This window comes from Narcine bancroftii, chromosome 14, assembly GCF_036971445.1.
Source record: "Narcine bancroftii isolate sNarBan1 chromosome 14, sNarBan1.hap1, whole genome shotgun sequence".
Taxonomy (NCBI): domain Eukaryota; kingdom Metazoa; phylum Chordata; class Chondrichthyes; order Torpediniformes; family Narcinidae; genus Narcine; species Narcine bancroftii.
The window spans coordinates 55,573,135-55,584,271 of record NC_091482.1 but is presented as its reverse complement, the minus strand read 5'-3'; positions in this window follow the sequence as shown (position 1 = coordinate 55,584,271).

The window sequence follows — 11,137 nt, the reverse complement described above, 5'->3', positions numbered from 1 at the left end:
AAAACATGACTTGTGGCAAATCTGTTCTGGGAGAAATAATCTTGCAGATTCTTAGACATGAAGGTCATGCCTCAGAGTGCAGGCAATTTGGCATTCTGTGTAGGCTAAATAGCAGATCCAGGCATCTGATCACTGTTGTAGTATGCATCTTGAGATATGGAAAGGCAAAGGGGAAAGAATGTTCAGCCACTACTCTAAGTAGATATGGGTTAGGTGAAGCTGTAGGCAAGGGTCCCTTGAAATCAATACTAAGCCATTCCATAGGTTTTGTTGCTTTGACAAGAGTTCCTCCTGGTGGGTGGTAGAACTGAGGCTTTAGTTCAGCACAGCATAGAACCTGCTTGAAGCTCAAGTCTTCTTGTGCTCTTCGTGTGCTCTAACAAAATCCAGCAGCCGAGTTATTCCTGGATGACAAATGTGGAGGTAGTAAAGGCTGAACAAGTGTACACCCGACTAAATGTGTCAGGTACCACATTCTCTTTCCCAGGATTATTGTTCCAGCCTCCATTCTTGAATCTTTGCGTCCTTTTTCTTTGTACGCCTTTTACTGCCAAACATAAAGGTCACTGACCTCTGATCAATAACCAAGCTAAAGTAGCAAGGTAATGGCTCCATTTGCATACTGCCTCAATACTGGGAGTTGCTTCTTTCTCTACAATTCACTTCCTTGTAGCGTCTTTGACATGAATGCAACAGGCTGTCCTCCTTGGTTAAGCACAGCAGAAATAGCCACATCAGATGCGTCACACTCTACCTCAAAGGATTAGTTTTCATCCACTGAGTGCAGGGTGGCTTCCTCCAACTCTCTCTTTAATAAGATAAATGCATTCAGGGCCTTTTCCTCCATTAGAAACTTCTCCGTTTTTACCATCAGTTGAATTTTGTTAGAAAACCTATGAATTCATTTGGCATAATATGCAAACATCCCGAATACCCTTTTTAAGGATCGCAAATTTACTGGTGGGGGAAGCTCTTGTAGTGGGTGAAGACTCTCAGGATCTGGCTTAATGATACCATTCCCCACATGGTATCCAAGGACATTAATGGAATTCACAGACTCCACGGTCTTTGAATCATTAAGTATTCGGTGCCTCTGACTGATGGCCTTTAGGAATTTCTTAAAATTTTGATCATGTCCCTCTTGTGTTTGTCCAGCAATAGTGATATTATCAAGGTAAGGAAGGCACCTTGCAGTTTTTCTTCTCTAACAAATTTGTCCATAGCTCACTGGAAGGCAGCTACCCCATCTGTGACTCCAAATGGAAAGCTACAAAATTGGTATAATTGTCCATTGGCCTCAAAGGCTATTTGCTTCTTATCTAATTCCTTCAGTGACACTTGGTGGTCGGCACTTTTCAGGTCAAAGGTAGAGGACACACTCTATTTTGCAAGTTCATTCACCCTTTCATCAATTCTTGGCAAGGGTTAAGCATCCAATTCTTCACCACTTCCTCTTGGGCTCTCCATGGTGATATGCACGTCTCAATTATGCCTTCTGAAAGTAATTGGAGAATTTCCTCTGCAATGAAGTCCTGATCATCTTTGCTAAAGCGTCTTGATTTGCCAGCAATTGGTTTACAGCTTGCTGATAAGTTTGGAAAAAGGGATGGGGGTCTTCTAATTTTGCTGCTGTCAGGGCACAGCAACGATCAGTACCATTCACGGTCGACTCAGACAAGGGTCCTCCGTATTCAAATTTCACACTCGGATGCTGACGCTGGAAATCCTGGCCAAGTATGAAGTCAGAACGTAGGTCCTTCAATACACCAAGTCGTGTGGCAGTGTATGACTGGCTATTAAGACGAAGAGTTAGGCCAACAACAACATATCCTTGGGAACTAGTGTTTAAAGTTTTCTGAGCCATGGTAATGTCTTTACTGGATGGATGAACCTTTGGTTTTAGTCCCCGCCCTCCCATGTCTTTCTCACCAATGTTACCATCAGCACTGCATGAATCCAACAGAGCTCTTAACCTTTTACCATTCACAGTCACAAAGGTTGCAGCTTGAGCGAGTCCTTGTGCCACATTAGTAAATGTAGCCAGTACCTGAGAAATGACCACTCTTGCAACTGAGCTTGGTGAGGCCTTGGATTTGCACACCCAGGTATAATGTCCCTTCTTGGCACATTTATAACAAGTAGCCTCACGTGCTGGACTGTTATCCCACGAATGGCTGGTTTCTCAAGAGCAACTGGAAGGTTATCAGGCAGCTCTGCTAAAGAATCCTTCTCACATACCTGCGGTACCTGTGATGGTTCCGGGTTCACTACTGCAGCTGTATGGGCCGCCGTGGTAGCGTATCCATCATTAATGCGTTGAGCTACGTCTAACGCAGTAGCTTCGTTATAAGCAGTCTAAGTCCAGTGTTTTGTTTTCTAAGAGACACTGGTGTATTGCAGGCGAGGCAATGCCAGCGATGAACATGTCACGAGTTGCCTCGTTTCCACGCTGCTCCGCACGATGATCTCAAAAATTAGTTTCTCTTTAACTTTTCCAACTCCCTGAAGAAATTCTCTAATGCTTTTCCTGGCTTCCGCTGCCTAATAGCCAGTAAATGTCCGGCAAAAAACCTCACTGGGGATCTTCACATATAAACTGTTCAACTTAGAGATAGCTGAGTCAAAATTTTCACACCCTTCTATGTACTTTAAAATGCTGCAACTCACACAGCCTAACAGCGTTGTGTACCTATTTGGTATCTTGTCCTCATAGTTGTTGATGTAGTTCATGAAAATCGTACGCCAGTGATATCAGTGAACTGGGGTCAATGTCTAAGTACTTGGGCCTCCACACCGTCTCCATGCTTGACAATTAAGGTGAGTAAATTGTTGTGAGAATGAAAAACTTGGTGGCTGCTTTCCAAGATTTACTCAATGTAATTGTACAGTTACAGTTAGAATTTAATAGAAAGGTGCGTTCTAAGTTTCTGAAGAGGAATAGAGGCAACTAAATATGAAATGCAAGCTCATGAACTATTAAGAATAACTTTGTAATATTACACCTTGGTTCCATCCTGACATCCATTCTATCTGTTTGGGGTGGGTATGCTCTCTTTGTGACTACAAGAGTTTCTATTATGTCCTCCAACTTCCTCCTACATCTGAAAGTTATGCTGGTAAGTCAGTGGACTTCTCCTTAGCATAGGGACGTGGTAGAAGAATTAACAGGGAGCCGATGGGCACTGTAAGAGAGAAAAGGTTGCAGAATGTAGGGAAATAAGAAGAGGGGAATGAGACTGAAGGGATTGCTCATTTGAGAGCCAATGGTCATCCAAATGGCCTCTTTCTGTGTCCTTGTAAACCTATTAGAGAGATGTGGTTCTTCCAACTTCCTGAATTCTGACTTTACAGTTCTATCCCCTCGTTCTTGACACCCCCAATTAATGAAACAACTTCTCAACCCTATCCAATCTTTTAACTTAGAGTCTTACTGAGTGCTCAAGCATTCAAGCTAACAGAGAATATTCCTGTGAAATCCTGATGATCGTAAAGTTTGAGAGGGTCTTTCGTTGGAGACTTGCCATTTTTTGCCCTGCTTCTATTATTAGTTAAACTTCATTCCCAAATAATGATTAATCATTTAAATATTAAAGAGCCCACAGTCTTTTCCTTATTTTGACATAGACACAAATGTTTCTAAGATCTTGTCAGCATTGCCTGTCTTATCTTAAACCTAAACTATATGCTTAAATTTTGTAATTGCATGCAAATTCAGTTATATATCACACTGGAGTGGAGTGCCTTTAATATTTATTAAATCATGAATAATGTTATTGTCAAGTTTCTTGATTAAAGAAAATTGCATCTGTATGTTATGATTTAATCTGCAACATTTTGTATTTCAATCAATCCGACATTTTAATGGACAACTGCATTCACGAAAACCACCTCATGCTCCTGAATGTAGAGGGAGCTCTTTGTACACTTACTGGTGTATTTCCGACAGCTCTCTGTTCACGGCTTATTTTCTCCTTTCAGACTGCTGGGGTCACAGACCTGCCCTCCACCAACCACACAACCCTTACCCACCCCCTCCACCACTGATAATATCACTGCAGGAGAAGATCTGCACAAATCCACTGCTGGTTCGGAACCATTTTTTTTTCTTAAACTCCGTTAAAACAAAATAGGAGCAAGAGAGTTGACCATAAGAGGTCATGCCTGCATCTTACTCTGTAACACAAGCACAAAATGCAACAGAGACAACAAGAGACTTCAGATACTAGCACATGAAGCAAGACACAATTTGCTGGAGGCTTCTGACCTGAAATGTCGACAGTTCTTTTCCTCCCACTGATGCTGCCCGACTTGTTGAGTTCCTACAGCAAATTGTTTTCTCTTTGCTGCAAAATAACATCTCATCATAATTATTGCCAATTAGCCCCATCTTCCCTGCCCACTACCCGCCATCATTTGGTGATAGCTCTATGGTGTAGAAAAAGGTAAAATTTGCTGACAAGAACCACGTCTGCAAGGAGTCATCAATTTTCACCAATGTTTAATCATCTATACCTTTTTAATAACATTTCTGAGACCAGCTTTGAGCAGAGTTTAGTGACCATTTTATCCTTAATATTCAAATCATACATCATGAAGTGTTGTGAGATAATCAAATGTATATTATTACGGTGTGGCAATTGAAAACGTACTTTACATGCAACCTCATTTCCTCCCTCAATGAATTGATACATTGAAGTAAAACAAAAAGGCATTTGTGTGTGGTTCAGTCAAAATCCCAAACACCTATCAAAACAAAGAATGTGAAGGCTGAGCAACTAATGGGATCTGGGTGGTTAGGGAGAGTGGGTTAATGCTAGTTTCCCAGCTCAAAGCCCTTTGGGCATACACCTGGTGTCAGGTCATGTTACACTGGCACTCCCAGACCTGCAGGTCAGGACCTGGCTGCTGACGGGCCTGAAACCCTCAGCATGTCTCTGAACCTTCGCTGTGAGACAAGGCTGTCAAACACTACTCAGATTTTTACAATTGCGCTTCATCAACATGCAGGCATCTTTTTAATTATTGAAGGGCTGGGAGTTATACCCATTATGTGACGATAGGGCCTGATTGAAATGGTTAGGAATACTTGGCAAAAACTCCAACTAACAAAACAATTCAGTATGTTGCAATCAGTCACTATCTTTTCTTTCAGTGACATTTATGGGAAATGTGTTCAGCAAAGTTTAGGGAGGGTTCAGCGTTCCAGTTTGATTCCAATCATTAACCATGTCATTGCCAAATGTCTTTAAAACTTTGCGAAATGTCCTTAGCTACATTCTAAAACACAAAAAGATACCGTTAATACTCTTTTGTATGCTGTAAATTCACAGACAAAGGAGAATTCATGTTCTTTATTTTTGAGATTAATTTTTATTGAACTCAGTGAAACTACTTTTTGTAACCAGTATACACACCATTGTAAACAGACATTTAGCATTTATGACTGAGGACACCATGTTATGTTTGTAATAAATTGCATAAAGCTTTTGTGTAAAATTAAGTTTTCACAAGAAGAGAGAGGCAAATACATATTTGAAAAAAGTAGATGGACTTTGTAAATATTTTGTCATTGGAGGGTATTGGGAAGAGAGGTTTAGAGAAGCAATTCAAGAGTAGGGTCGGAGTGCTAATTATTTTATGACCATCATTTTAAAGTAAATAAATTAGATTCTCAACAAATGGCGCACTTCATATTCAAGGCTTTTACATAGCTATTTTATTAAAGAGATGTGAGGAATATATAAAACGCAGAAGTCTGCAGACTCCGTGATTGGAATTAAAACACAATGCTGGAGAAATTCAGCAGGTCAAACGGTGTATTTTCTGTAGCAAAAATAAAGGCACGTAGCCATTGTTTCAGGCTTGAGCCCTTCATCAAGGTAGATTTGATGATGGTTTCAAATCCAAAGCATTGGTTGCTTATCTTAATCTATATCTTTGCTACATAAAGTACATAAATGGCTTTCTCCAGCATTTTACTTTGAGCAACTTATAACATGTGCAGGCAACTATAACTGTGAGGGGACGCAGCACAGAAAATAACATTGGCTGCAGGATTTAAGTTATAAGGAAGGTTCCATGAATATGACTCACGTTCCCTTGAGTGCGAAGATGAAAAGTGATCAGATCAAGGTACTTGAAAAATTAAAAGGATTTTGATAAGGTTGGTAAGCGAGAATCAAGAAATAGGACCTATACCTTGAAGCAAGAGCTTGTGAATTCACAAGGGACTGTCAGAAGCTTATACAGATTATAGAACATGGAGTTTTCTCCTTCAAACTAGCTGCACGTCCTGCAAGGTTGAAATTTTTGAAGCAGAAATACTTTAGGAATGTTCCCAGTTAAGAGCGGCATGGTTAACGTCGCAGTTAGAGTGACAACAGTTACAGCTCCAGCAATCAGGACTGCGTGGGTGCACCGGTTTCCTTCCACCGTTCAAAACAGGGGTGTAGATCGATTGAGTATGGGCTCGTGGGCCGAAAGGGCCTGCGTAACATGCTGCATCTCTAGATATGATACTAAAGAAAGGTGAGACAATGAGTTGAAGTATGGAGAAGTTTATGTGAATAATGCTGTGTTGAACAGGTTGTTCCTGTTCGTATATTTATAGTGAGTGCCACACTGGAACTTAATACTATCTATTCAAGAGTCATGTTTACTATTTCAGTAAGTAGAGCTTCAGGTCAGAATTATATCAATGAAACTGCCTAAAGTATGTATGTTAAAGGATGTATGTTAAAGTATGTATGTAAAAGTATGTATGTTAAAGTATGTATGTTAAAATATGTATGTTAAGGAAGGACTACGCCACTTTGGACTTTCAACTGATATAAGAGCTTGAGAACTTTTAATCTCCATAGAACCATAGAATGTTACAGCACAGAAAAACAGGCCATTCGACTCTTCTGGCCTGTGCCGACCAGCTGGTCCCACTGACCTACTCTCATTCTTCAACCCTCCAGACCTCTCCTATCCATGCATTTTTTCCAATTTATTTTTAAATTAGATTGATTCTGCATTCACTAATCAGATGGCAGCTCATTCCACACTCCTACCACTCTCTGAGTGAAAACTTTTCCCTAACGTTCCCCTTGTACCTCTTTACTTTCAGTCTAAAGCTATGACCTCTCATATTTATCTTCCGCCATCTAAGTGGAAACATCCTACTCTGTCCATACCCCTCATAATATTTTAAACCTCTATCAAGTATCCCCTCATTCTTCATTCCAAGGAGTATAGACCTGACCTGTTTAATCTTACCTGGTAACTCAACTCCTGAAGACCCAGCAACATCTTAGTAAATCTTCTCTGTACTCTTATTGATATATTTCCTGCTGCTGGGTGACCAGAACTGCACACAATATTCTCAGTATGGCCACACCAATGACTTGAATAACTTCAGCATAACGTCCCAACTTCTAAACTCAATACTTTGATTTTTAAAAGCTAAGATGCCAGAAGCTTTCTTTACAACCCTGTCCATGTGTGACGCCACTTTCAGGGAACAATGTATATGCATTCCCAGATCTCTCTGCTGCTCTGCACTCCTCAATGGCTTACCATTTACTGTATATGTTCATCATGATTTGTTCTTCCAAAGAGCAACACCTCACACTTACCAGCCATTTACTGGCCCAATTTCTCAACCGATCCAGACCCCTCTGCAAGCTTTGAAAATCTTCCTCAGAGTCCACGACGTCTCCTATCTTTATGTCATCAGAAAACTTGCTGATCTAATTCATCACATTATCATCTAGGTCATTTATATAGATAACAAACAATAATGGTCCCATCAAGATCCTGAGGCACACCACTCGACACAGAACTCCAGTCTAAGAAGCAACCATCCAACTCTCTGTTCACTTCCAGCAATCCAATTTCGAATCCAGTTTGCATCCTCTCTACGTATACTGAGTATCCAAAGTTTCGAATCCAGTATCCAAACTTTCGAATCCAGTTTACTTCCACCAATCCAATTTCGAATCCAGTTTGCATCCTCTCTATGTATACCGAGTATCCAAACTTTTGAATCCTGTATCCAAAGTTTCGAATCCAGTATCCAAACTTTCGAATCCAGTTTACTTCCACCAATCCAATTTCGAATCCAGTTTGCATCCTCTCTATGTATACCGAGTATCCAAACTTTTGAATCCTGTACTTTCAAATCCAGTATCCAAACTTTCAAATCCAGTTTACTTCCACCAATCCAATTTCGAATCCAGTTTGCATCCTCTCTATGTATACCGAGTATCCAAACTTTTGAATCCTGTATCCAAACTTTCAAATCCAGTATCCAAACTTTCAAATCCAGTTTACTTCCACCAATCCAATTTCGAATCCAGTTTGCATCCTCTCTATGTATACCGAGTATCCAAACTTTCGAATCCAGTATCCAAACTTTCGAATCCAGTTTACTTCCACCAATCCAGTTTGCATCCTCTCTATGTATCCAAACTTTCTGAATCAATCTCTCATGTAGAACTTGGCAAAGGCCTTACTAAAATCCATATAGACAACATCCACAACCTTCTTTTTAACTTCCTCAAAAGATTCTACAAGATTTGTTAAACACAACTTACTGTGCACAAATCCATGCTGACTGCCCTTAATCAGCTGATGACGGTCCAAATAACTATATATCCTATCTCTCAGAAATCCTTCAAATAATTTACACACTACTGACGTCAGGCTCACTGGCCTATAATTACCTGGTTTACTCTTGGAGCCATTCTTAAACAACGGGACAACATAAGCCACCTTCCAATCCTGCGGCACCTCCCCCCGTGACTAAGGACACATCGAATATATCAGCCAGGGGCCTTGCAATTTCAGCAATTGTTTCCCTCAAGGTGCGGGGCAATATCGTATCCGGTCCAGGGGAATAGTCTACCTTTATTCATTGAAAGGCCTCAAAGCACCTCCTTCTCCTTAAACTCCATGACCCATCAATTTGTTTCCCTTCTATCCTTATTCACTAGGCCAGATTCCTGTGTAAATACCGTTTCCAAAAAAATTGTTCAAAAAATCCCAGTTTCATGAGGCTCCACATATAGTTGACAACTCTGATTTTCTAGGGGTCCAATTTTGTCCCTTACTATCCTTTGACTTGTAATATACTTGTAGACCAGACCAATCCTCCATGATAACTTGAAACTAATGATATTATGGTCACTGGACCCAAAATGCTCACCTACACATACTTCTGCCCCCTGACCTGCCTGGTTCCTAAAAGCAGATCAGATATTGCATCTTCTCTTATTAGTACCTCTACATATTGATGTAGTAAAATGTCCTGTACATATTTGACAAACTCCAACCCATCCTGTCCTTTTACCGTATGAGTGTTCCTGTCTCAATCATAACATACCACAATAATGAATTTTATTTATTATTGTTCATTGTGGATCACAATTAATATTGTGTAATTTTGGATCATGTCATGGAAGATTTAGCCCAAATGTTTTTCACTTTATTCCACATTATATAAATATTCATGCTGTATTTTCATGAGGGATTATATTGGACTTTTTGCATTTGTAATGAATTTACTTATATAATAAAACAACCATGAATAATAATCTGTTTTTCAATAATACTTCTAATGAGAAAAAATGTCCTAGAGCAGTTCATAAAGGCAAATGTAACGCTGCCCACAAGCAATGGGTATGGTCAAAGAGTGGGGTTATCAAAGCAGAAAGATAATCAACCATAGGAAATGTTTACATTTAATATAGTTTCCTTGCAAATAACAATGATATTATTTAGTTCTATATAAGTTGTCACAGGGCAATTGGTTATGAATGCAATTCTATCATTAACAAACAACAGGACAAGCACTGGTTTAAATAAACTCATAAATTGATAAATGACAGCCATAACAATGACTTTAATTGTGTCCTTCTAATACACACACACACACACACACACACATATATATGTATTTACATATATATGTGTGTGTGTGTATGTGTGCACGAGCGCGCATTTATTTTTTTTCAATCTCGAATACATTTTACCACTTAGGGAACAATATGTACCTTTTGTGGGTCATGATTAATTTACATGGAATACAGTTCCCTAAACTTAAAGTTTGGCCCAATTCAAAATGAACTCAGAACAGGCGGGACAAAAAGAAAAAAAAAAATCAGTGCATCAAATTATCCTGAGTATATACTTTAATTATTTCTTAAATTTATACTGGTTTATATCTCTTTACAAGGGTAACCTGGTTAGTTTGGTGGGTTTAAAATGTGTTTTGTATTGCACAGAAATCCTTGAAATCAAAGGATCTACAGGTTACCCTGTATCCACCAGGGGGAGCAGGACCCCAGCATACAACCCCTACATCTTGACATGGTCTTCATGACTAGCCATTTGTTTATTTCCATTATAATGCACAAATATAATACTGGGAGCAGTTAATCTGGAGTAGAGGGTCTTGTTTTGCAATAGAAGTGTTCCGTTTCCTGCTGTTCTGCATGCCCGATCTCTGGACCGAGATATTCACCTGACGGATTTACGCTATAACACAGCACCGCACAATTAACCCCTTGAGAAATATGGCAGCATCATGAACTGTAAATATACAAGGTCACACTCTTTGTTGCTTATTTGATGAGCTGTATAAACAAAGGTTTTGAATCTCATTCCTTATAATTCAGAAGTATTTAAATTCACAATTGGCAGTCATCTGTGTGCGATGAAGAACATTTCAATTATTTCAAAACTGTATGAAAAATAGGATACTTAAAGAAATGGGTTGTGGGACTACACAAAGATCAAAGCATGGACTTAATAGTTCCATACAAGCCACATTTCCACTGCCACCTTGTCCCAGGAATTAACAGGGAATCAACTGGTTAAGGGTTCAGTCAAATGACATCAAATCACACCGGGGAGTGACGGCCTTTACCCCTACTCGTATCCTTGACATCAGCTGATGCCGATGGGCTGATTAAATCAGTGGAAAAAGGACAACTTTCATCCATTCCATTCTATTCGAAGGTAGACTCACTGATCCCTGGGGATGAGTGTGTTCAGTGGAAAAGCAGTCAGTGCCCTGGTTAAAGGTGGCCCAGTGGAAATAGCACAAACGACTTCCAATCCCGGGACACTGGGATGCCAGTGGAAAAAGAGC